The 13,418-nt window shown below is 43.3% G+C and overlaps 3 non-coding genes across 3 annotated transcripts; 2 read left to right on the forward strand and 1 right to left on the reverse strand.

Annotated features, from left to right (window-relative positions):
* Positions 1-6,609: 6,609 nt before the first annotated feature.
* On the reverse strand, positions 6,610-6,691 carry trnas-gcu (transfer RNA serine (anticodon GCU)). Its single transcript has one exon. It is a non-coding gene; the product is annotated as a tRNA-Ser (tRNA).
* A 4,119-nt stretch (positions 6,692-10,810) lies between these two features.
* trnal-cag (transfer RNA leucine (anticodon CAG)) lies at positions 10,811-10,892 on the forward strand. The gene has a single exon. It is a non-coding gene; the product is annotated as a tRNA-Leu (tRNA).
* A 1,487-nt stretch (positions 10,893-12,379) lies between these two features.
* Positions 12,380-12,452, forward strand: trnav-cac (transfer RNA valine (anticodon CAC)). Its single transcript has one exon. It is a non-coding gene; the product is annotated as a tRNA-Val (tRNA).
* Positions 12,453-13,418: the final 966 nt, after the last annotated feature.

Here is a 13,418-nt window from a genome sequence, read left to right on the forward strand (position 1 = left end):
TGATTGAGCAATACAGCTACCAGTTACAAGAGTGGTTTATTAATACCTGTCCTTCCATTCTCGAACGGACATGTCAGAGTAAGAACTGTGCTGTCTGAATCAGCGTGTGGGAGTGCTGCTGATCCCGTGGAGACACAGTGACAGTGACTGTGCAAACACGTGACATCTGTAAGCTGTGCTCAGAGTCGGTGTTGGAATGAAAATCATTAGGTAGTTTTGCTCGTAGTGAGGTGTTTACTTATAGAAGGTAGCTCAGGAAAATATACATTCTACTGCCCTTTCCCCACTCGCCCATACCACTGAATACCGCCACTATGTAGGACAATTTCTCTCTGAGCACCATCATCCAGTCCTCCTTGGCCCCCAACACTTCCCCATATGGCACAATTACACGAAATCTCAGAAGATGCAATGCTACTTGTTTACGATGTCTCTCCTCACTGTGTAAAGTTCTACTGATTTATCTACCTCTCACTCAATTTAGCTAACTGCATTTCCTGCTCACAATGTGATCTCGTCAAGACTGGGAAGAGAAAAACAGAATGGGTGACAAACGCGAGTACACCTATGTTCTGTCTGCAAACAGAAAAAGAACATGAGCTTCTAGATTCCTGTCACTGCAAATTCCCACTGTGTTCCTATGCCTCCATGTCAGTTTGGTCTGCTGCAGAGCTCCCGCATGGCCTGTGCAAGTTGGAAGAGTGGCACGTCATTTCCGAATGAGAGACCGTGCAATCTTCAGTACCCAACATGACGTTCAATCATTTTAGACGTTGCCCATCTTCTTTCATGTTCCTGCCCCATCTACACATACCATTCATTCCAAAGGCGGATGGTTTGGCTCGAAAATTTCTCCCCAGATGCACTAGACCTGCTGATTTTGTTCCGATATTTCTACATTTCTTTTGATAACTTTATTCTGTTGTGATTGCCAGCCTTCAGGAAACGTGCGTTTGGACGGGATTGTGGTCAGAGGAGATTTATCAACGTGGTGCCTGAGCTCGACCATTGCCCCTGCGAAGATAAGCGAAAGTGAGGGCTGCAGGTGCTGGAGCTCAGAGTCGAGAGTGTAGTGCTGGAAATGCACAGTACGTCTGACAGCATCTGAGGAGTAGGAAAATCGATGTTTCGGGAAAAAAGAAACGACATTCCATTGCCAGCCAATGCCTGGAGGAAGAAAATCTTTTGTTCCACCTTAGGACCCTGCAACCATACGGGATAAATGTGTATTTCAACAGCTTCCTCATTTCACCTCCCCCAACATTATCCCAATCCCAAGTCTCCAGCTAGGCACTGCTCTCTGGACCCGGGCATCATTGCCCCTCCGAACTACCACCTTCTACCTCTCTTCATCCATCTATCGGTTTCCCAGCTACCTGACCACCAACCCCATTCCCCTCCGTCAACCCCGACTCAAAAGCCTCATTCCTGATGAAGGGCTTATGCCCGGAACATCGATTCTCCTGCTCCTCGGATGCTGCCAGACGTTCCGTGCTTTTAACGCACTACACGCTCGCCAATGCAAAGATAGATGAGCTCGACTGGGGCTCTCTATCTGAGAGCGGAGAAAGCTGAGAGAGAAATTGATTAACGTGCACAGAAATGCAATAGATATGTTTGACAGGAATAAACTTCTTATGGGAAGGGTAAATAACCAGGGTTATAGATGAAACGCTACAGGGAGGATGTTCAGTGAAGATTTAGGAAGAATGTTTGCATCCAGAGAGGGTTGTTTGTCTGGAACTCACTGTTTGAACGTGTGGTAAAGCTAAGAGTCATCCAAATGCTTCAGGAGTATTTAGCCGAACACTTGAGGAGCTAGAGCATGCACGGATAAGGACCAGGTACTGGAAGGTGGGGCGCAGATAAACAGATATTTATTGAAAGACTTGAATACTGTAACTTTCGGTGCAGTAAAATGGAGGCTAGCGCAGCTCAGTGGCACAAGGAAAGACGTGGTGGACATCTACTGCATTTGTTAAGATCGCGATTCACAGTTTGTGGGTTTGATTCCCGCCAGAATTGCAATTTAGTTCAGATTTCAGCTGATTCAATGATTGTTCTGCTGCTTCATCGTCAGTTCCCATCGTCTGGAGTTCTCGTCCCTGCTACTGACCAGAGAAGGTTCCTCGCTTTCTTGGTGGTGAGTTTTAAGAAAATCATATCATTTGAAATATGATCAGCCAGCAATCGGCTGCTCATTCACAAAACCCACTGCAGATACCCACTGTCTTTCCACACAGTTCCCTCCCACGGTTGCACTGAGTGTTTCGATTTATTCAGTGTCTTTTTCCCTTTGGGTGTTAGGTTGATGTAGATGGGCTAGGAAAAGACATTGACCTGTTCGATCAGCCGTAATTATGTCAAATGGCGGGGTAGCGCTGGCGGGTAAAATGGTCCCCTCCTATTCCTCTCAGTCTGTGCTGTTTCTGACAGAGGATTTTAAACAATAGCATGATGAGGACAATGTGAATCTACACCACGGAATACCAAGGTCCTCCCCTTTATCCCACCGCTCTCACAACTCCTGTTGTAGATTCAGATAAGACAGTGGAGGATTCTCCCAGGTGCTCTTTCAAGCTTCATGCTCCTTCACACAGGTTTCCAACTAGACACATGGAGCAAACTGCCGGTTAGATATTGGGGATTCAGGGACAGATTTCCCCTTTTTCTGACTGGAGTTCTGACCACGGTAATAAACATGAATTTCGGGCGTTCTGTATCTTACTCTAGATTCTTATCACTTTACAATTTAAACTGAAATTCAATTTACTCTTGCATGACATACTTATGTCTTCAGTATTCATGAAAACTGTGCATTATGTCCTTGAATGAAGCCATGGTGAATATTAATGATGAGTGCAGTGTGTTTCATGTTGTCTGTAGGATCTTACAGAAGCATGTTCGTGAAGTGTGGTTGATTCGAATTCTGTGCCGAACTGAAGCCGACCGAGTGAGAAGCCCTGTGATAATGTAACATTTTCTGTAAACAACGCAGCGACCCTTGGAAACCCAGTTTTCAATCAAGTCTATTTTCACAACGTTTTTCTGTATCCCATTAAATCAGTGAGTATTAAAAGGACTCAGTCCCGTTCCTGGTCATTGTGACCAAATGACCAAGGCAATCGATGGCAATGATGATGATGCTTGACATCGACAGGTGCATTCCTACTCACTAGAGTCACATTGTATTACAGATCACGTAAGCAGAGGAGATGATGAGCCTTCTGGCACCCTGAGACAGTGCGACAGTTAATCCCACGTTGTTATTCTCACTCTATACCAAAAACCAGTTAGCCAGCGGACTGAGCTAACCGGCTTCCATTTAATGTAAAGCTAAAACAAACAGCTCAGCACATTAACAATCTGTAGTAATTCAGGATTGAGTGGGTTGGTTTCTGAAAATTAAACGTACCTTCTGAACAATGAGTGAGGCTATTCCAAGATTGCCTTCTCTGACAGCGCTGGGACATGACTGACGTTCTCTATGATATGGAAGTGCCAGTGTTTCAGTTGGGTAGACAAAGTTAAAATGACACAACGTCAGGGCATAGTCCAGCAATTTTATTTGGAAACACTAGCTTTCAGAGAGCCGCTCCTTCATCAGGTGGGTGTCTTTCTGCAGAAACCTGATGTGTGTGTCAATATGCGCGACCTTTTGGAAGATCATCTGGACTTTAACTGACCGTTCGTGGTGTCGATAGTACCCATCACTTAGATGTGTTGGTGTTGGACTGCGGTGGACAAATTTTAAAATCATACAAAGCCAGATTAGAGTCCAACAGTTGACAACCACCTGATGAAGAAACAGTGCACGGAACACTGGCGCTTCCAAATATGCTTGTTCGGTACAATCTGATGCAATGTGATTTTTAACATTGAGAGCTCTTGGTAATGTTTAATTGATCGAAGACAGTAAACGAATATTCGTTCGTGGAGATGAAAAATTCAAATATTATCCACCTCAGTGTAACAAAAAAAAAGTTTGGATGTGTGCTGATTCTCCACAATGCGCTTGCGCCAAGCAAAAGTTGACCTTGCACCTGCCTGATCCGCAGCCAGCTATAAGAATGGCTGTACCACTGACCAGATGCACAGCTGAAATTTTACACGCTGCAGAGCTGTGGTGCTGACAATGACATGAGCCATAACAGTAACAGTCACAAGGTGAACAAAGAACAAAAATAATCAACATCAATGATCCACTTCAAATTGTCTTAAAAAAAACTACCATTCACAATTTGAGCAGCCAATCAATGAGGTCGCTCCTGATCAAGAAAATTGCAACTTACTTTGCTGCGTTTTCACCATAATTAGAGGTAAACTCCAGCCTAATCATAACATCGCATATTCCCATTAATTTTCAGATTTAGATTACGTTAATGACCTGTCCGTATTTGCAGGAAACTGAACAATATGAAATGAGTGAAAACGTTCTTCCGGTGATGTAATCCAGTGCAGAGTCGGCCAGAAAAGAAAAGACAAAGACATGAAACATCGCTCCCATTTCTCTCTGTTGCAGGACCTGTCTTTAGTATCGAAAGTATTAATTATTTTCCTGGGAAAGTTTATTCATAAATCAATTAACATCTGAGTTTTGAAACCTACTTTACCTCAGACTAAAATAGTTGAATATCTTTTCCCCGAGCCTAATGTCCCAATCCTCCCTTCTCTTCCATGTAAATACCAGCTGCTCCAGGTGAGGTTGGAGCTCCCAACCTGACATTCCAATGTTCCTTGCTGCTCCATGTCAATAGCAGCTTCTCCAATTTAAGTTGGGGCTCCCAGTCTGATGCCTCAATGCTCCCTGCTGCATGTCAATAGAAGCGGTACAGTTGAGGTTGGATCTACCACTCTCATGCCCAAATGCTCCCAGGTGCTACGTGTCATTAAGAGCTGGTCCTTGTGAGGTTGGTGCTCCCACTCTGATGTTCAAATGCTCCCTCCTCCGTGTCAATGCAAGCGGTCCATTTGAGGTTGGATCTATCACTATGATGTCCCAATGCTTCCCGCTGCTACTTGACATTAAAAACTGCTCCAAGTGAGAGTGGAGCTCACAGACGGATCTCGCAAAGCGTATTGCTCCATGTCTACTGAAGATGCTTCAAATTAGGTAAGATCCCGCAGTCTGATGTTCCAATGCTCCCTGCTGCTTCATGTCAATAGAGACTGCTCCAGGTGAGGCTGGATTTCCCAGTCTGAAGTCCCAATTCTCCCTGCTGCTCCACATCATTTGAAGCTGCTCCGGGTGAAGTTGGATCTCCCAAGCCGCTGCCCGAGTGCTCCCTGCTACTCCAAGTAACTAAAAGCTGCTCCAGGTGTGGTGGGAACTCCCAGCTTGCTGCCCCAATGCTCCCTGGTCCATGTGAGCAGACGCTGCTCCAGATGAGGTGGGAGCTCCCAACCCTTGCAACTCACACACCTCTATACCAACTTAGAAATAGTTCCCACTGACCATTTCCACCATTGGAGCCATTGGTGGAATATCCGTATCATGTGAATTTAATATTATTTTTCCTCAGCACCGAATCATTACTTCCAAAAGACATTCTTTCTTAAATATTGTTTATCATGTGCATATTGCATTCAATCCGAAGTTAGATAATGGTGCTAACTGATGTATGCTCAATAAAAATTACAGCATATTTTTCATGTTGTGTAACTGCTACTTAGCAAGGGCAATGTTTGTAATGAAATCACACTTTTATTCCAGGTGAGGGAATGTGGTTTGTATTATTTAAAATGAACTTGTCCACTGTGTACAATGAATAAATGGATCTCAATTTCAAAGCAAACTTGGTTACGTTGTCATCCATCTTGACATGTGGTGTCCTCTTCTTTCAACCACACGAGTATTAGAACGAAACGTCTATTAATGACATGCGTATAAAGACACATTAAATCATTTTTCGTGCTAATGCTGCATGAATTTGCGATTATTGATCCACAGGTTATGTTCACTCCCTACAGTGAACATGCTCCTTCTCCAGTTGTTCATGGTTCAATGTGATGCATCCAGTGTGTGCATAACGTTTTGGAGCTTGCTTCCCACATCTTGTATTTATCTGTGTCTTGTGTCCAGCCTTCATCAATGGCGAGAGCAACGGGCGAGGGAGAGACCATTGTGTAAGTCTCTCCGTATCCATGCATGGCACCCATGTCTGCAATTCTCTACTGTGCATTTATAGCCAGTTCTCTGTACCCCAACACCCACGCCACGCCCCTTTTGAAATATTTCCATTATTTTGTGTTGTTTCGCTGTACTCTTCTCACCAAGATGAATACCTTCTACTCAACCTGCTCCAGATTTCATTTGACAAAACAGTCATTAAGAATCCCATTACATAAACATGCCCTTCGCATCTCTTGTATTTTGGTTTTCCTGGATCTCTTTCATATGATAAAAGGTCACAGCAGCTTGACTTGAAAAAGAAAATCGCGTTACTTTTCATTATCCCAATGCGATCTACGTTTCAATGCAGTTTAAGCAACTGACTCAAATTATTCTTTGAGATTTTATAATAGCGTCGATGCATATAAATTGACCATTGGTGTTCCAATTTCAATAAGAAAGGTTTGAGCATACAAAAGTAGCAGCTTTGAAAACACCGACGAGAGTGGGATTCGAACCCACGCGTGCAGACCACAATGGATGAGCAGTCCATCGCCTTAACCTCTCGGCCATCTCGTCACATACAATAGCACGGATATGAACTCATGAATAAGTGAATTGCGTAAATTATGCAGAACAGCAGATATTTCTCCCTGGTCTGGTGAAATGCTAAATAGCACAGTACGGTTCCAAGACTATGGTCTGGCCTCTGGGTTGTGGGACAACGGCATTCCCACTGTGACACTCTGCTCACAGTGATCTGAACAAAAATGAAGAAAAGACTATGTAACAAAGTCTGTTGAATTCTGTGAAGATTTGAAGTCAACGGAATGAAGAACTCGAGTAAGAAGGATGTGTTCCTTAAAGAAAGAGTTGGATAGAGCTCATAAGGATAGTGGACTCAAGGGTTATGAGGATAAGGCAGGAACAGGATACTGATTGAGGATGATCAGCCACGATAATAATGAATGGTAGTGCTGGCTCGAAGGGCAGAATGGCCTACTTCTGCACCTATTTTCTACTGTCTATTAAATTGCCAGTGAGAAATTGTTTTCCAGACTGGAGGAGAGTTCATTGTGCTCAACGTCATTATTCGGAACACCTTTCTTCTGCTCAGATGTTTTTGACACGCACTTCTGTACAGAACAGACACTTTCCAAATCCTAAATAAGACTAAACAGACAATTGAATTCAACAATGCAAATACCTTGATCTGTATCATTTTCCTAGGCCATGCAACACCAATTATGATCACAGCAACCCAGTGAGCAAGTGTCAGAAGGAAAATGAGTGCAGTGTCAGAGAGAATGCTGGGAGCAGCAGCTGACACGCGGGGAAGTGCATTTCCCACAACAGGAACACTACCAAAAAGCGGACTGCGGTGGAAGAATTCAGAGCGGGTTTACACTTTGGAATTTGATACCAGAGACACAATGGAGATTTGTCATTGAGTCTGTTAAAGATGAAGATTTTAAGATTTCTACAGATGAAAAACAAAATAAAATGTTCATTGGTTATTGAATGCAAATGTTGAAATTATATATTTCAAAAATCTACCCATCTTTGCAATGAGTAGCTCACCATTTTCCTCACTCGGAGTCAGAACCACTGGTGAAGATGATCGTTAAATCCCCGTTACTAGCCATGGAATCAGAGAACTTCGGTTTCCCAAACGTTAAGGTACAACCAGGAATGTGGAGATAAGCATTAATGTGTTGCTCCTGTGATGCAGGTGACAGTGCATGGTATCTCTGTGCCAGTATAGTGGGCTGTGCTGCGCTGAAGTTTTAAGTTTGAGCCTCACATGGAGCAGCTTCAATTATTCATTGTCTTGAGGGGTACGGATAGAAGGTGATATTGAGCAAAGTCAAGTTTATGGGAAAATACCCGTGTTTGTGGATTGAGAAATGACCTTTATTGGATAATAACTCCTTGATCAACAAACATACTGCAAGTAGTTAAAACGTGAAGAGACATGTGTGGAGAGAGAGCCAAAGGTGATTGTTCAGCAGGTGGATAACGTTTCCCATGTGCATTGCTTTAATTTCGCGAAAATAAATGTTGAACTGGTTTTATGTTATGCATTTTGTTGCAAAGTCGCAAAGGTTATTGCAATAATCAAAAAGGAAAAATCACATAGGACCGTTTGAATATTGTATTGAATTGAATTTTGGCCTGAGCATATTTTATCTTCAATGGCATGCTGCAGAGAAGTACAGGGGGTTAACAATACAAAATAACAGATCTTCTTGGTGCATTTCTTGGGTGGAGTAAAGAATGTACGAAATATACATAACATCATGTGAATGTGGTCGAATCTTTAAAGTAGGTGTTGCGTCTCCAAGTGACGATTCAATTCCGACTGATTGGGATATAACTTCTGTCTGCAGTTATTTTAGGACATCAGCTCCATTTACAGAGTTTCACCATGAATAACACGCCACACCTTACCAATCCATGAACGTTTTTTACTCAATCTTAATCAGTTCTACGTGTTCATGAAATGTCTTTGTGGCTGAAGTCAACCAAATTCGAAATTCTTACGCAACCACACTGACTTCCTCTCAATGGTAAATTCCCTCCTTGTATGTTTGTTTGTGTATCTTTTAAAACACTGTGAAATCAGCTTCTACGTTTTATTTCTGGAAAGTCGTTCACGATTTAACTAACTGTATTGATTGGAAGAAACTCTCATTCAAACTTTTCTTAATCATTCACTAATGGTTTTGAAGCTCTAACTAAAGTTATTGATTCACTCGAAAGAGGGGATTTCCCTGATTTAGTCATTCAAACCTCACGTTATGTGAAAATCTCATTTGTTGACTTCAAACTTGGGTGTTTCTGCTCCAGCATTTCCAGATCTCGTGAATAAACTCCCTCATTCTTTCCATCATCCCGTTTGCATCCTTTCTGATATTTTTATGTCTCAGTAAACAACGTCACTTGGCTTTCTAATATCTTGCTATCCAGGAAACAGCGTCGGTGTCCTTTCTAACCTCTTCACATGTTGTTGGTGGAGCATGAGGACAAGGATTACACACAATGCTCCCACTGAGGGTGACCTGAAGATTTTACAGTCACACTATGAACTCTTTGCTTTTTAAATATGACGTCACTATGTATAAACTCCACTCAGGTAAATTATTATCTATCCAGTTCATGAACATCATCTCCGTAGGATCGAAAATTATCTATCACTCCCTTTATTCTTCCATGAAATGTTTGAAAGTTTTGTAAGGCCAACATCTCTAACTCCCCGTGCCCTGAGTGAGCCTCAGCTATTTCTAAAGGCGACTCAAGTTCAAATACTTCATAGTGTGTCTCCAGTCATTCCAGTGCAGACTGGTTCTGGACAGTAAATATCATCACCAAAGGCCACCGTGGATCTGAAATCAAAGTTTTTTCACATAGTAATTGTCTTAGCTATTGTGTATCGTACGTCCATGTTCTTTTTCAATGTGTTCATCATTTCATGGGTCCCTGTATTGAATTCTACTGAATGATTAATTTGTGAATGGAGACTTTCCCTTCACCACTCATTCGAAACTCCATGGAACATTGAATGATTTTACTCATATGCTTCCAGAGGACAGTCCTGCCATCACTGGGATGAATCAGTGAACATTCCGGACGTATTCTTGAAGGCAAGGATTTCCTTCTCCAGTTTAGGGGATCATTACTGCACTGAATCCCATGTGTGCCTTCATTAAGATCAGAACAGTTGCAGCAAGATTTTAAAACTAAGATTTGGCAATCTGCTTGCATTGGCAAGAATAACATCGCATCCTTTTGGTTTTCTTTAAATCACTGACGAGAAGGAAAATGTAAACGGGGAGAGCGAGTGGGAAAGTGAGGCAGTTGCAGCTCTGGTGAAATTCTTTCTTTGTGAGTCTCTCAGCAACAAGAGATATGCAGGTAACTCATTCGTGAGAGATCTTCACATCGAGAACAAAAAGCAACCAAGTGCAGTTAGCACCACTTCCGGAGTGGGGGTGGGGTGAGCAGTAACTTCTGTCGCTATGTTCAGAAACTGCCTTTCGATTTACTTGGACACAAACTGCATTTCTAAAAAGCACCATGGAGTTTAGCAAAATTTATTGAGTCGCTTCTTGTCGATTCCCACACAGGTTTCCAACTCAGTTGATATCCATGTGGCTCAAGTCCAGGTGTGAACATCTCTGCAGTAAATTGCACGGTTAAGGTAAAAGGCAAGGAAAGTGGCTTCTCGAATAGAAACAGTTACTGAAACTATGCTGCACGGTATGATGTGGAACACGGCCTGCTCAGCTTTGTGCATTTTCCCTGTAGTCCGGTGTGTTTCGTGTTCCGTGTAAACGTGAACGTTGTCCTGTTTCGAGCAATCGGTGAAATCATTCAGCAAAGCAAGAATCGAAATTGAAGTAATGTCAAGCAGCTCATGGTGATTTGACCAAATCATAACCGAACATATATTCTCACGCAGTCAAAGATACATTTCTGGCTGAAAAGAGTCTGAGAAGATAGACACAGCTTACCATTGATTTTTGTCTGGATTGATGGGCTTTCATTATCTGCTGCGAAATAGACCTTGTAGCCGGGCACATACCAGCTGCTGTGCGAGTCGGACAGGGACCATGGAACCCTTTTCATGTGACTTTGCATGTGTGGTTATGCAGGAGCACAATTCGAAATGCAAGAAAATGGGCGCTCAGGCTGTCTGGTAGTGTGGCCGAGCGGTCTAAGGCGCTGGATCCAGGTTCCAATCCTGAAAGGGGCGTGGGTTCGAATCCCATCACTGCCATTTCAGCAGATCAACTCTGCTGCTTCGATCCCCGCTGCATTGATGTTCTCGGAGAATTAACTGTGGACAGGTGCCGAGTATTGTCAGGTCTCTCAGCTGCCATGATGTTATTCGCCATCCCCTGCAGGATCGCAAGCAGCTCAGCGATTGGTTTATGTTCCAGGCAAGTTGAGGTTTTACTGGAACCGAATGGATACTGTTATTTCATCGCTGTTGTGAAACAAAGTCCGGCGGTGAGTCGATTCATCGTTATTTGGCTTTCTGGCGAATGGGAAAATCTTTCCAATGCATATGTTATTGAATTTCTCCCATTTCCTGCATTTCCGTCCTGGAGACACCGGAAGGGAAAGGTAATCTAATCGAGACTGTGATTGGTGAAATTCACTTTTTTATGGCCCATACTTATTATATTCTTTCTTTCTCTCTTTTCAGCATTGTCTGAGAAGTGGTGGTGCACTAAGGCTGCAGTATGTTTGAAAGAGTAGTTTGGAATTGCCCTGTTGTTAGTTGTGAGATTACTTTATGCCTCATGCCCTCGGACTGTCTCACATTTAGCATTCATGCTTCGCTGTGTCTGAACATGCATTAGGTATGCCCGTTTTGTTTGTGTTCCGTGTTAAATGCTTTCTGTTTGCGATTCGGTCAATACATTACGAGTTAACAGGGGTTCTGAGGTAACTTGCAGCAGCAAAAATCCTCAACTGAGGATCTGGGAAAGTTTCACGAAGCATGGTCAGTCGGAGCAAAAGTAAGGAAGTCGTTCGTTTCTGCAGTGTTTCACAATACTACCTTTCCCGTGAGCAGTCGAACAGACTAAATGATTGTGCTACAGACTGCGACGACAAGCTCCGCTGAAAAGTAATCCTTTAGAACCGGTGTAAGCAACGCAAGGTTATTGGGGTACACCGCGTGGAAACAGAGACTTCGGTGTATCTCATCCATGCTCACCACATCACCAAAATTAAACAAGTCCCGTTCCACAGCATTTCTCCTCAATCCCTCTAAACCCATCCTATCCAGAAACTCATCCGATTACCATTGCAATTTTCTGAGTGCAATAGCCTCCTCCACTCCCTCTGGTAGCTCATTCCATACACCCACAACCTTGTGAGTGGAAAATGTGCGTCGGGGTCCTTTGTCAATTTCAGACCACTCACCTTAAACCTATGCTCTCGAGTTTCCAACTCACCCTAGCTTGTGTAAAACACATAAATACTCAGTTTACAACCCTTCCATAAAACCATGTCGCAGCCGTTATGCTGCCGGGAAAGTTGTCCCAGCTTATTCCACTTCACACTCCAGTCCAAACATTGACGACATCCTTGTCTATATTTTGTCACTAATTTCAGTCTATATTTTTTGACTTTTTCAAGATGTCAATTTCCCTGGATAACAACGAGCTATTGGAAAAAGAAAGGTGAAACGTAGAATGGCTTCAACTTTCTGTGCTGGATGCCACAGAGCCGCAACGCGCTCGGCTGGAGCTCGTTTCTGTAGTGTAGTGGTCATCACATTCGCCTCACACGCGAAAGGTCCCCAGTTCGAAGCTGGGCAGAAACTGCTTTGTTCTTCAATTGCAGCCTTTTACACGGACAAGAACGGAGCTTTCTTGCTTGCTCTCCCATCTGCAAATCTGCCTTCGAAAATGCTCGAACAAATCTGCTCTCTTTGTGAAATGTGATGCACTTCCATTTAATTAGTGAGCAAAGCATTGTAAAGGCTTGTTCTGATCAGAACCATTGTAAAACCTGGTTCTGATCATAAGTCATTCTGTTTGAGAGTGTAGTTACCGCGTTCTGATCCCTTCCACGAAAAACTGTCCCGCATTTGCATTCCTTGCGCAGGCGGACCGGTTCAAAGACAGGGAAGAAGCTGATGCGCTGGTGCTACTGATCAGCGCACCACTGATTCCTGAACTAGTCTGTCTGTCAAATGTAAACCAAAGTCGTCTCTGCAAGGCCTCATTTGGAAACTCTCTGTCGTTATTCAACGTGCGAGAATTGGCAGCAGAGGTGCTGAATCATGGCTTGGATCAGTTCGCACGTTAGTGACTCATTCAATCAGCAACAGCAATGAAAGAAATTGCACTCCCAGAGGAACCTCTGGACTTGTGGTTTCATAGCGTCGCTAGTATTAAGGTGAGCCCCGAGATCTAAGCCAAGTTGGAACTGAAACGGAGGAATTGACAGAGAGGCTGCAGAATAACATCGCAACCTTTTGGTTTTCTTTAAATCACTGACGAGCAGGAAACTGTAAACGGGCAGGGCGAGTGGGAAAGTGAGGCAGTTGCAGCTCTGGTGAAACTCCTTCTTTGTAAGTCACTCAGCACCAAGAGACGTGAAGGTGACTCATGCCTGAGAACTCTTCACATCGAGAACAAAAAGCAATCAAGTGCAGTTAGCACCTCTCCCGGAATTGGGGTGGAGTGAGATAATTACCTTTTGACTTCAGTTACTATGTTCAGAAACTGCCTTTTAAATTGAGGTGAACAGAAACTGCATTTCTAATGAGCACCATGCAATTTAG

The sequence above is a fragment of the Hemiscyllium ocellatum genome, unplaced genomic scaffold (assembly GCF_020745735.1).
Source record: "Hemiscyllium ocellatum isolate sHemOce1 unplaced genomic scaffold, sHemOce1.pat.X.cur. scaffold_673_pat_ctg1, whole genome shotgun sequence".
Classification (NCBI taxonomy): Eukaryota; Metazoa; Chordata; class Chondrichthyes; order Orectolobiformes; family Hemiscylliidae; genus Hemiscyllium; species Hemiscyllium ocellatum.